Source organism: Sturnus vulgaris, chromosome 6 (assembly GCF_052056855.1).
Source record: "Sturnus vulgaris isolate bStuVul1 chromosome 6, bStuVul1.hap1, whole genome shotgun sequence".
NCBI classification, from domain to species: domain Eukaryota; kingdom Metazoa; phylum Chordata; class Aves; order Passeriformes; family Sturnidae; genus Sturnus; species Sturnus vulgaris.
In genome coordinates, this window is record NC_142248.1 from 14,347,862 (window position 1) to 14,360,336 (window position 12,475).

The 12,475-nt window shown below is 45.8% G+C and overlaps 1 long non-coding RNA gene across 1 annotated transcript; it reads right to left on the bottom strand.

The window, feature by feature from the left end:
- Positions 1-1,992: 1,992 nt before the first annotated feature.
- On the bottom strand, positions 1,993-8,374 carry LOC148223321 (uncharacterized). Its single transcript, XR_015804446.1, has 2 exons — positions 5,160-8,374; positions 1,993-3,966 (listed from the first exon to the last, which is right to left on the bottom strand). It is a non-coding gene; the product is annotated as an uncharacterized LOC148223321 (long non-coding RNA).
- Between the last annotated feature and the right edge of the window lie 4,101 nt (positions 8,375-12,475).

The window sequence follows — 12,475 nt, forward strand, 5'->3', positions numbered from 1 at the left end:
AGCTGGATGTGGGAACACAGTGGTACACCACAACATCAGCACCATCCTCCTCATCAGCTGTCAGAGCCTGCTTACACAGTCCTTCCAACCTGATACTACAGGCACAGAGCACACAATTTTTTATCAAAATACCTCCGTGGCCTTCTGGCAATAACATCATCACTTAGCAGGGTGGTGCAGCTGAGGCTCCTGTACCAGCCAGCCATGCTTCACTACCAGCTGCAAGCACTCTCTGCCTCCTCTTTTTATTCAGCCTTTAGGAGAAGTAAGTTCAACCCTTCTTTCCAGGTGGGTGAAACTTGCCAAAGAACAGCTGAACATAGGTCTTTATAACAGAGGTGTTTGAGTAACCTTAGTGGCAGGTGTTGAGAGCAGCCCTGCCTATGAAAACTTGAGGTGAAGCCTCTTAATTAAAATTATTTTCCTGAAGCAGAACTACTAGTACTCTTAGTAATGTAACTATTACAAAGCCTTCGAGCTGCCTCCTATTGAAACAATGAGAGTGGAGGATGTTCAGCAAATTATACCACTTGCCCAGTTAATAAACAATTCACAAAATTATGCACTGTTTTGAAGTGCTCAGTAAACATATGCTAATCAATCATTAAATAATTAAGATAACGCTCTGTTCTTTTTCTCTGGCACTCCCAAGTTGATGGATGTTCCTATAGCAACGGAGGAGCAGGACGGAGGGCAGGGGGAACGCAGGGCTGGGGAGGCGATGCTAGCACGGGACCTTTGCTCTCCAGCCCTCCAAAAGTCACCAGGGCAAGCGGAAGGGGGCTGCGAGAGGTGACATGCAGGAAGGAGGCTTTCAATTTTAATGGAAATTCTAACGATGACAGTCTATGCAAATAGGTACATGAAAGGGGAGAGGAAACAGACAGGGGGGAAGGGGGAGAGAAATTAACCCTGGTTCAGATTTCAAAGCAAAGCCAGGAATAATTTCTGGAGCTAAGAATAGTTGCAGTGCACCTTGTTCTCACTGGGCTCGAGCCTTGCATAATCCTGAGACTCGGGGTCTGAAATTACAGCTGGGAGGGGGAGGGAAGCCAGTCTGCATAGTCCAGGAAACGTGGCTGTCCAGACTGCAGCTCCATCACCTTTATGATTCCTTTGTGTCACCAAAAGGCACTATTTAACAAAGGAGCTGTCCTTCTGCTTTTGCAGGGCCCTTGCAGTTGTTTTGCAAATGAGATTGCTTGATTGGTGAGCAAAATCAGAGATCTTTTGAAGCTGTTGCCCAGGAAAGGGGGAGGGCAAGGAGTTCAATTATCCCTCACAGTAAGTAGTAGGATCTGCTTCATCCCATAAAGAGCTGTTGAGAACAAACCAAAGCAACTTCTGAACTGACTTTTATGTAAATTTCATCAGAAATCGCAGGAAGACCTTAGAGCCACCTGCAGAAAAGAGCAGTCTGCTGATTCCCAGGAGACACTCCTGTCCCTACTGCAGCCCCCTCGCCTCCCTTGGGGACAGCCGAGCCAGAGGCTGCCCCAGCCAGTCCCCAGGCAGGCAAATGGGGGCTCTGGGGTCTTCAGCTTGCTGGGAAATCTGCTCAACCAACACCAAGGGCAGCTCCTCCACTCCATCCAAGGGTCCAGCCTGCACAGCTTCCAGAGCTCATTGGTGTCGATCACATCAACACCTAGTGAGTGGGCACTCACTGGGAGATCATTTTTAATCAGAAAACAGTTTCTGCAACACAAGAAGTGCCTGTGGGAAAACATGGATGCTGCTGACAAGAAATGATGTTTTGTCACAGTGAACTGGAACCGAGCACTTTGCTTCAACTGCCACAATTTTTTTTTCATTTCAGTTGAGTTCAGCATGGAAAGGAACTTTCCCGAAAAGGCCTCTTTTCTCCCTGTGCATGGGGATTGTGGCTGAGCACTCACTGAGAACAACGTGGACCTTGCCCAAGCTTTATGGGAGCTGGGCAGAGCTCCCAGGGAGCACAGCCCAGAGGAGAGAATGGGACCCAAACCCAAGGAAAGGCATTGCCTATTTTAATGTTAAGCAGACTTGAAACTAAACATTTCATGTCAGTTCAACAAATTGAAACAAAACATTCCTACCTCAGAAATGTCAAAATGCTTCACTTTGATCCAAAAAAATGTCAAAACAGAACACGGAAACATTTCTGAACATGACTGATATAATTCCAGGAAACAATTTTTCCTATTTATTGACCCAGTTTTTTCTGTTCTGACAAACAGAAATTCAAAATTTCACAAAGCTGTACTTAGAGCCATTTATCACAGGAGGGACCAACACTGCCTATACGTCCATGTGTGTGTGAGCACTCTCACTTCCACACACAGCACATCCACAGTGCCTTTCAGTGACATCCCCAGGACTCCCTCAGGGCTGGTTTCACCACCAAAGAGCTGCCAGGCCTCCACCCCCATGACCAGAGAATGCTCTTCAGGTCTGTCCACAAGATACCTTAAAAACAGGGTTGTTAGGGCTGGCAAAGCCATCACTACCATCACCACAGGGTTCACACACAACTCAGTTTAGAGTCCTCCTGCTCTCTTGGCCTGACTTATTTCAGACCTCATAGTTTGGTGCTGAAGTGAATAACAAGAAACTGGTTTGAATAATCTCCTGTTTTGGGAACAAGTGTTAAAAACAGCATGTACTTAAAGAAAAAAGGGAAGGGTGTAGGAATTTCACAGCTTCAGTATAATTTGACCTGTGATGTTAATTTATATTGCTGAGGATCCTCTCCCCTGAGCATAGTTAAGAACATGCTAATGTGGAGAAAGATGACACTCTCCTAATCATGCCCAAGGTGGATCCACATATCCACTTTCACCTCAGTAAGTGTAATCCTAATGGTGCATCCAGTAACAGTTTGACAACTATTTATGGACACTCCTACAGTGTTCTTGCTGTCCAGCTGAGGGCCACAAATTTGGCTGGCTGTGTCACTGGCCCCCTAGAGAAAGTGCTCCTGGGAGTTCTCTGTGCCAAGTAATAGCTAAACCAGGGAATAAAATCTTCCCCTGTGCTTCCTCTCTGCCCACCAAAGCTTTTTAGCTCTTCTGTTTCCCATTTGCTTAGGATAGCCTTCTTCTTTCAAAAAGCTAAAAGACATTCTAAATCATCTTTGTACATTTATTTTTCACAGTCTTTCAGTGTTGACTTCCTCTCCATGACATATCTTCAGAGTCCCCTGGTGTCAGGTCCTGTCTTGTTCCTATAAGGTGAGGACACTGTAAGGGTCCAGCGTGGCTGGTGGGATAGCTGACATGACCAGGTGAGCCACACACACCTTAGTCCTCTAGCCCAAACCGGCCAGGACTGACACTCCATGCTCCTCTCCTGCCAGACTCTCAGCACCTATTGCCTCAGTTTCCTGCTATAGACCAGTCTCCCCCTGGCACCTTCACCTGGGGGAACTTTCTGTATCTTGGTCTCTTCCTTACTCAGGGAAAAATCCTTCTTTTAAATATTTCCCAGGGGGCATTTCTGCAAAAGCCTATCATCATCCCTGGACATACAGTGTGGCACCAGGAGATATATTTCTGTCTTATTCTATAAATAATGCTAATTCTCTGACTCTCTCCAACACTTCCAAGCTCGTTCACCCTCTAAGCATATGAAAATAAACTGCAGGGACAATTCAAATTGCATCTCCAGCTAAACACTCTCTTGCGTTCCACTGTTGCCCACACAGTACCCTCTGGACTCATTCCCTGTGGGTTGGCAGTAGCTCAGGGCTTACAGGCTCTCTGGGGCTTGTATCTGGTGCAAAATCAGTTTCTTGCTGAGAACTTGCAGTTTCTTCAGAAGGCTTCTGCAAAAGCCTAAAAGAACATGCAGAAGACTTTATCCATCACAGGGCTGTCCTGGGCTGCGAGAGGAGAGTGGATCTGGGATGGGCTGCCTTCCAGGTGATGGTTCCTGCCCCTCCTAGAAACAGCTTGCAGCAGCCTTGCCAATTGCTGGGTTTCATCCCTAAATACAGGAAGGTTTTAGACTTTATAAAGTGATGAAGATGAGTAAGAGATCTTTCTTGTAGGGACAAAAGTGTACACTTCGAGGAAGCAGTATATCACCTTTGAGAACCAAGGTATGCATTGTTTTAAAAATAGAAGATAATAAGATAAATAACCACAGGAACGGAGAAAATTCATGTGTAGGTTATGTTCCAAAAGTCTCCTCAGTGAAGCTTCAGATGTTGCCATCATCCCCCTTGAAGATTATTTCAAGACTGTACCAATATATTGATCTCGAGTGTTGCTGTTCCCATGAACACATATCTAATCAAATGAGGCCTAATTATGTATATTACCCAATTTGGCATTTGGGGGCACTTCAGTGATGATACTTCTGCTTGTCTGACAAATAGCATGATTATTTAGTAAAAGCTGCATATGTTTTAATGTTGGATTTTTGTTCTTTGATAAGAAACTGTCTAGCTAACTAAAAGTGCTTTTCACTTGCAAAGTCACAGCCATTAGCAACCAAATTCAATTAATTATGTTTGATAAGCTAATAAATATATTTAGGACTCTTTGTGCTATGCTCAGTCACCTTTAGAAACACTTCATCATTAGTCACCAAAAAATGTTCTCTCTTTTCCAAGGATGAGAGCACTTCAAAAACTTTAGTTTAACATTATAAATTACAATGCTATTTGCTTTAAAAATAGATTTTAAAATTGATGCTTGCCTTCATCTTCAAGACTGAAAACAGATTATTTATATATGCCTTGCATTTATGGGAAAAGCAATGAATTTTTCAGAATCATGTCAGAGAAAAGTTGGCGATGCTCATTCTCATGGCCTCACTATATTAAAAATGTGTTCTCCCACCCTGCTAGAGAGCCCCCAGACACAAGCAGAAGGCAAGATTTTTTTCCTGTGACACCCACAGAAGAGGAGACTGCCAGCAGAAGGACAGTGGGATGGGTAGTGACAGAGGCTGCAGAGCTGGGCCATGTTTTAAATAATCTGTGACAGTGAGCCGGGAGACAAGACTGGAGCCTGACAGACCTGGGTCAAGGTCCTGGGGAGAGCAGCAATCCTGCCTTGCATACAGCAATGTGCTTTCCTTCTCTGTCTTTCTGCTAACTTTACTTCACTGTTTTTCTTATAACTCTATTTAGGAAAAGGACAGAGAAAGACCCCTCTGGAATTGTGTTTTACCTTCAATCCCCATCACACCCGCACAGCTGCTGGAAGGACACGTGGTTGGGAGAACCTGCCAGTCAGAGCATAATGAGAGAAGAAAGAGACCTTGTAAATAAATCACCAGGTGACCAGAAGCATATCACCTTCCCATGACAAGGATTCCTCAATTCTGCAAGAGAGAAACGTGAAAAGCACAGAGTTGAGTACAGGAATGAAACAAACTCCTGAGCTGCAGGAGGAACTGGTATAACAGAATAGAAAACCACACAAATTGGAGGTGTCAAGTCAAGACTATCAGTAAAACAGTGTCTCTACCAGAGTCAGTGATGAGTAGGTCAGACCATGGCAAGACAGAGGATGTACTTGGCAGGACAAACCATGTGATGTCCAGATGAGAGATCACTGATATCAGCACAAGTTGTGGCAGGTTGGCTTTTGCACAATTCTTTTAGAAACCCATTGGTGAACACAGCTGCTGATCAGAAAGAAGACAAGGACCCTCTTTTGCAGCCTCAGTGTAGGGGTATGAAAGACCCTCAGTTGCCCTCTATCCTCAGCATGAGGATACCAAACCCTTGGTCTGCAAGGGCATGACTTACCTGGTGCTGTGTTAGCTGCTCAATTAGCTTGTGAGCTGGTAAAATTGGAGTTTATGTGGCTGCCAGTGTAACACTTAGGTTAGATGCCATTTATGTAAAATTGAAGCATTAATAATAAACCACAAAATAGTAGTTGGAGTATGGAGTAGCTAAAGATGGGGGCGTATCATTCAATTCTGGTTGTCATCTGGTTCAGCCAGCAGACTTTGTGCAATGCATTTTGAAGTTCCCAGCTTCAGTTGCTCTGTGACACCAGGCACCACACGGCCTCCTCTCCCTCCCCCAGCACCCCACATCATTAAAAGTAATTAAACTGTTGTCCCATGGTGTCCAGGTGTCACGAGACACCTGGTAAGTGTCACCTCTAACTACCCACTTGGCTGTGCTGAAATAGCAGCGCTGCAGACGCTGCCCGTGGGGCTCAGTCTGCTCCCACCAAAGGCTGGGTGCTGGAGGGCACCCCCAGCTCTGCCTGCCTTTCCAGGGCACACCAGGGAGCTGCAAGCTAATCAGCAGTGCCCCACAGCAGGTCAGCACACCCAGCTATCTGTGTTTTCCCTTGTTTGTCATTTTCCATCAGCATCCATTTTCCTCCAAATCGCTTTGGTGTGGCAATTAATCCAGAGGGTTTTCATTTACTCCGGCCGTCCAAATCAGCAACACACGAATACCCCCCACAATCACTGCCAACAGCTCATAATACATTTTAACTGCTCCTTGGCCTTTGATGTGTTTGCCTTCTGGGCAACATTATCATTACCCTTTATATACCTCTGTAGGTGAATGCAGCTCTGCACATGCTAAATGCAATGGGTTTGCTTGTGCCTGAAATAAAGCACAATGTCCTAAGAACCTTCAAGAACTGTGCCCTCTTTTCCAGCAAAACCCTGAACTAGTCCAAAACAAACATGAATAATATCCTGGGTTATGGAAAGCTTATTTTCAAAGTGGATGAGCAAATATAGGGAGGAACAGGACAAACCAAAAGAGGCATTTTCCTAGGGAGAAGCCTTAGTGAGAGAAAGGAGTCCTGGTATAGTCTGGAAGTGTGGGCATCAGGTCAGGGGAAGCAAATCGTATGCCATGCAGATGTGCACATGCTGGAAGTACATATGGAATAGAATACATCATTCTGGAGTATCAGATGCAGGCAAATTCCAGAAAATATAATGGGAAAAATTTAGGGAGGCAAGATTATTGTGGTCCCAGACTGGGGCATTCATCACAACTTTGGAGACATTTATGGTTTCAAGGTCTCTTGTAATTGAAATAGTTACAATTGTATTTCTCTGGGAATATAAATCAGTGTGGGTGGCATTAGGCTGACAATTCAGAAGGGCGCTCAACCCAGCTGAGAAAATGTGAAAACAGTCAGAGCCCTGAAGGAGTAGTTAGAGATGGCATGGATTAGCTAAGCTTGGTTCCACAGGACCCACACGACCCACAGGTGCTTACAATAGAGGGGTGGAGAAACAAACTCTTTGTAATAAGATATTTTGGTGGGAAATGATGGATATACAATATTAATATGGGTGCACCATATTAACGTACAGAGCCCCCAGCCAGTGAGGGAGGGCATGCAGACTTTGCCCAGCCAGCCTGTAAGCCTCTGAAGTTTTCTACTTGTCTTGCCAATTCTCTTACGAAAGGTAATAAATGTCTCCCCCAGTCTCCATGGTCACCCTCTAGCTGTAGAACAAAGTGCTGCTCATTGTTGCCCTCCTTTATCCAGAGGGTTGGAGGTTTTTTGGTTTTTTTTTAATAAATCCAAATGATAACTTCCCTATTTGCCATCATTCTGTAAAGGATGGGCTGGCCCGTGCCCATGCAGCACAGACCTTGGTACAGTGAGCATGGCCAGCCTCCAGATCCTCCAGCTCTGCAAGGGTCTTATGCTACATTAAATTAGGACTACCTCAGAAAGCTGAGAGGCAGAGAAAGGGGCTGCTTGCAGCGTGTTGGTGCATTGGTCCCTAAAATAGGAATAAGCCCTTCCCCACTCCCCCTGAAAGCACATGGGGATAAATAGATCACAGAGAAGAGCTATTGAAACATGTCTGGGGGAGGCCTGGTTTCAAGCAGGGCATGGGACACTGAACAATAGCTGCCATTTTGAAGCAACTAGAGCCCAGAGTGCTCTTGAGGAGGTGATGGAAAACACTGTCACAGGGTACGACCCTTGCTTGTGAAATAAATGGCCCCTGAGAGTTCATTGTGCAATGGCTGCTGACGTGCAAAGCCAGCACTGAAAAACATCAACTGTGCTTTCTAAAAATATGAAAGAGCAGTGCCCAGGGGAGGTGGCTTGGGAAGGGAGAGGCAGAGGGAAGAGCCCAGCAGTGTTGCTGTGTCCCTGCAGGATTTCTGGGAAGGCACCGTGCCTTTCTGTGCCCTGCTGAGAGCAGGGTCACACTGGGGCTCAGCTCACGGGAGTCACCAGCCATGCAAACAAGCCCCTGGAGGAAAGAGCCCCAGCCCTCCATGAATCCTCAGGGAAGATCACATCCCTACAGCAAGCTTTGCAGGTGGGAGACAGCCCTCCAAGCCAAGCTGTTCACATACTCTGTCTGCAGCTGAGTGGGGACGAGGGGTGCTCCTGGCCCTGGTGAGCTCCCCAGACCTTCCCCAGCAGGACAGAGGGCTGCAAGACCTTGGAGAGGCTTTGCTGCCCAGCAGGTCTGAAGGATGTGGCCAGACACAACCAGGCAGGGCAGCCCAGCCTGTGCCACTGGGGCAGTCCTGGCCACTGTCACCACCTCTGGCTTCCACCACCTTCCAAGCCCCCAGAGATGGGGAAGGCACCTCAGCTGCCAGAGAGGCCAGCCAAGAAAAAGGTGCAGAAACAGTAATTAAAATTCCCAGAAGAAAAATATTATCTGGGGAGAGAAAAGCATCCTTTCCAGCACTGTCAGCCCCACATACTCAAAAATTGTGCATCAGGCTCCAGAGAACAATAGCTTTGAAATTACAGGTAATTTTTTTCTGTTTCTTAAAGAAAATTATAAACATTTGAGCTTTTCCTACTTGCAGAGGAGCACACAGTTTCTAGGACCCTATGGTGTGCTCAACATTGCTGCTGCTCATGGAGCAGGGAAGGATGTGAAACATCATCCAGTGTCAAGCCCAGACCTGGTCTTCCATCTTTAGCCTGATCCATACAGAAATGTCTTGGCCAAAAGGGGCAGGTGGGTGCCATCAACTTATTTTCTTTGTGTCTGCAGGCACGGGAAGAACTGCCACATGTCTTATAGGGAGACCTGTGTTATAGAGCAGGTAGACTGTGGGAAATGTATCAGCCAGTAAAGAGGTCAGTGATCCTCCAAGATTAAAGGCTGATCTGAGTGTGAACTTGCTATCGTGCCTCTTGAAAGGATTTGGCATGTAACAGCCTGATTATCGATTGCTGTCCTTAGGAGAATGTGATCCTCTCCTTTGCACTGATCCTGTTAGCTTTATTTACCATAACACTTGCTGAAACATCCTCTTGCAGACATAATGGCTTCCTTTGGTTGCTGTCAGAATGAACAAATGGAAACAAAAACATGCTGCTAATAATTGTGTCCTACTCTAATTAATTAAAGCAAGACAAAAGCACTGCACTGCTGGGTTTGGCTTGCCAATGCCTGGGTGCCTGGACAAGCCCCAAGCACAGGGGCTGACCACAGGAATACCAATAACACAGCAATGCCTAACACACGAGATTTCCACCAGCCCACAAACTCAGCAAAACATTCATGAGGAATAGGAATATGTTTGGCACCCAAACTGGGATCCAGCCACCCAGAGGCTGCTGTTCCAGACAGACCTCAGCCCACATGGGCCTAAGGAGCTGCCAAAGATGGCAGATGGGTAAAGTACACAAATAAGCAAAGGGTTTTCAACAGCCCTCTTGAAATTTTTGCAGCACATCTGCACTCCCATGCAGAAAGGCCAATAGCTCAGTCCAGGCAGGCAGTAACAGGGCTTTAGCAGGACGGTGGAAGAGAAGCAGATATTGGCTTGCCTGTGTCTTACAGCAGGATGCCAAGCAAGGGAGTAAGTCCAGCTCTCTTCCCCTGCAAGTGAAGACCATAAACTCTACACATCCTGCCTCTTCAGACTGAATCAGGGTCCAGTCACAACAAATACAAGTTGAAGAAAAAGGGAACAAAGTAAATAGAGTGCACAAATCCAAACTAAAAAGCAGTGGCATAGCCACAGCACGGAGCAGTCACAGAACTTACACTGTAAACAAACAGGTCCCCATTCCCAAGTGCTGCTGAACACACAGATACTTATTTAGGATTTCTCCACTGATGGATTGTGGATCATAAGAGCTTGGCCAGCAGTCCAGGACTATCCAGGCTTCAAACATCCCTTGTGAGGTGGTTTCAGGTGCCCCACCTCAGCTATGGTGCTGCCTTGTGAATCCCTGCTGTCCTCCATGCCCATTTGGGATGCTCCCTTGGGCTGGAACACTCAGAACACCCCAGTGAGTGTCCTATGGGAGCCCGGCTTTCACACCAGCCTTTCTGTGCATGTATAAGGGTCTTGGACTCTTTCAGTACTCCTTGGCTATTCCTGAACAACTTATTTCTTACTTGCCACTTTCCTAACCATCTCCTGTATTAAATTTTCATATTCATTATGTAGGAAGGACCATGCTTGTCACTAATTGTGCAGTTTAAAGCTATGACACTAGAACTTGAGTACAACTTACTGAATGAAATAATTTAAAATTTAAGCTTTGATACAAAATAAGCACACTTGCCTCAGCTCAAGGTGCAATTGCCCTTTGAAGGTGTACATCATCCACAGTTGGAATTTAGGCAAGCAACTGGGCAACCTTCTGCTGCCCACAGCAGCTCTCCCAGGCTCCTGCCAGAGGCTTCTCATGTGACCCAGAGAGAACACAGCATTTTCTGTATAGTTTTCACCCTGCAAAGGTCAAAGAACAGTAGCTAAGGTTCATTTCTCCTGTGAAGCTAGGAGCAATAGTCAAGGCTACACAAGCTGGAGACAGGTTTAGGGAAATGTCCTGCTGACAGCATTTTATCAAAGTTGAAAAAAAACTTAGGCTGTCAAATTTTTGTGAAGCTGTCTTTGGCATCTGGTCCCTAAAGAAATGAAACATTCGAGACTAACTAGACCCACTAATTTCATAGTAAATAACTAAGTACAATGGACAGTAAAAATATTTCTTCCTACAGAGAAAAATAAGCATCACAGACATGAACACACTTCCTTCTGTTGAGTTTTTCATTAGAAAATCTGCCCTTGAGGTGAACCTCCTTCAACATTACCCTGACACCCTTCCTGCAGGTAGGAAAAGCAGAGATATCCTTTGTATCTGGGAGCGTGGGGTGCCCCCAGTGCTCCCCTCAACCCGTCAGCAGGGAGGTTTCTGCCCCAGACCTGCAGCTTGCTTTCCACTGAGGGAAAACAGAGTCTTTCCCATGTATCATCACACTGCCCACTGCTACAGGTTCCTTAGGGAAACAGAAAATCTATCACAGCAGCCAGAAATCCATGGCAGCCTGGGCTTTCCTACCATAAATACAAGCCTTCTCCAGAGCTCTCTGCCTGGAGTAACTTAAAATCTCTTAGAGTAGTAACACCACTGGAAGGATGGGGTAGGACCCTTCCCACTCACCAAGATTCTTAGGTATTTCCCAGTGCTGGTGGAAAGCCTCCTCTGGAAATTCAGAGGAAGATTTAGTGTACTGATATGACAGAAATGTTGGTCTAAATCACTGAAGCACTTCACTCTCTCAGGAGCAGCATTTCTTTCTACAGAGTTTCCTACACTGCTCAAGGTATAAACAATGCCTACACGCCTGGCAAATTCAGATTTAAAATAACCTCCCTGACAGAGAAGAGGCATTAGAGCAAGCTTGTTTCCCACTGCTGGCCAACTGGATCATGCTCTGGCTGACACTGCCGAGCCCACCCTGGGTCTCTAGCTGGGACAAAGACCTCAGCCACAGCTGGAACAAGTCATGACAAGTCATGATTGTCTCTGCAGAATCTCTCCTTGTTCCATCCCCATTCCAGCATAGTGCCTCATGTGGGCAGGGCTGTGGTGGGCAAATTGCCTCAAAATCAACACAGAAATGAACAAATCGATTAGCTAAGGACATAACAGTATAGTTCTCACTGTTTTCACAAACCTTACCTGAGCAAAATGTGGGCACCAGAGGTCAAAGGCATGTCTTTGTATTGTGGGCCAACAGTTGAAATCTGACAAAATCAAGCACCACTGCTCCTGTCGGGCACACCTGCTGAAACAAGGCTTTGTGCAGCCGCTGGACTGAGCTCAGGTTATGTTAAATTCTGTAAAAACACAGGAGAGATGATAACCCAGCTGCAAACAAGAAATTGGACTTCAGCCCCCAACCACTGTAAAGGGCACAACACAAGCTATTTTGTATTTATCAGATGAATTTACGAAGCTGCATTATGAAAGCGTGAAGCATTAACTCCTTAAAATAGATAGATAGATAGATAGATAGATAGATAGATGGATAGATAGATAGATAAAATCCACACCACAGCTCATTTCGAGCTCCAAAAGGAAGTCTGCAAAGTTGTATACATTTTCTTACTCTCTTTTTAAATACTTCCTTCAATGCCTTGGGCTTGCTAAGCATCGCTGGATGCATGCTGCACTGGACCGTACCTGTGAATTTGGGAATACCTAACTCGGTACAGGCGATTTGAGCAGTGTGTGCTGTGTTTCGGGCTCTGTGTTTT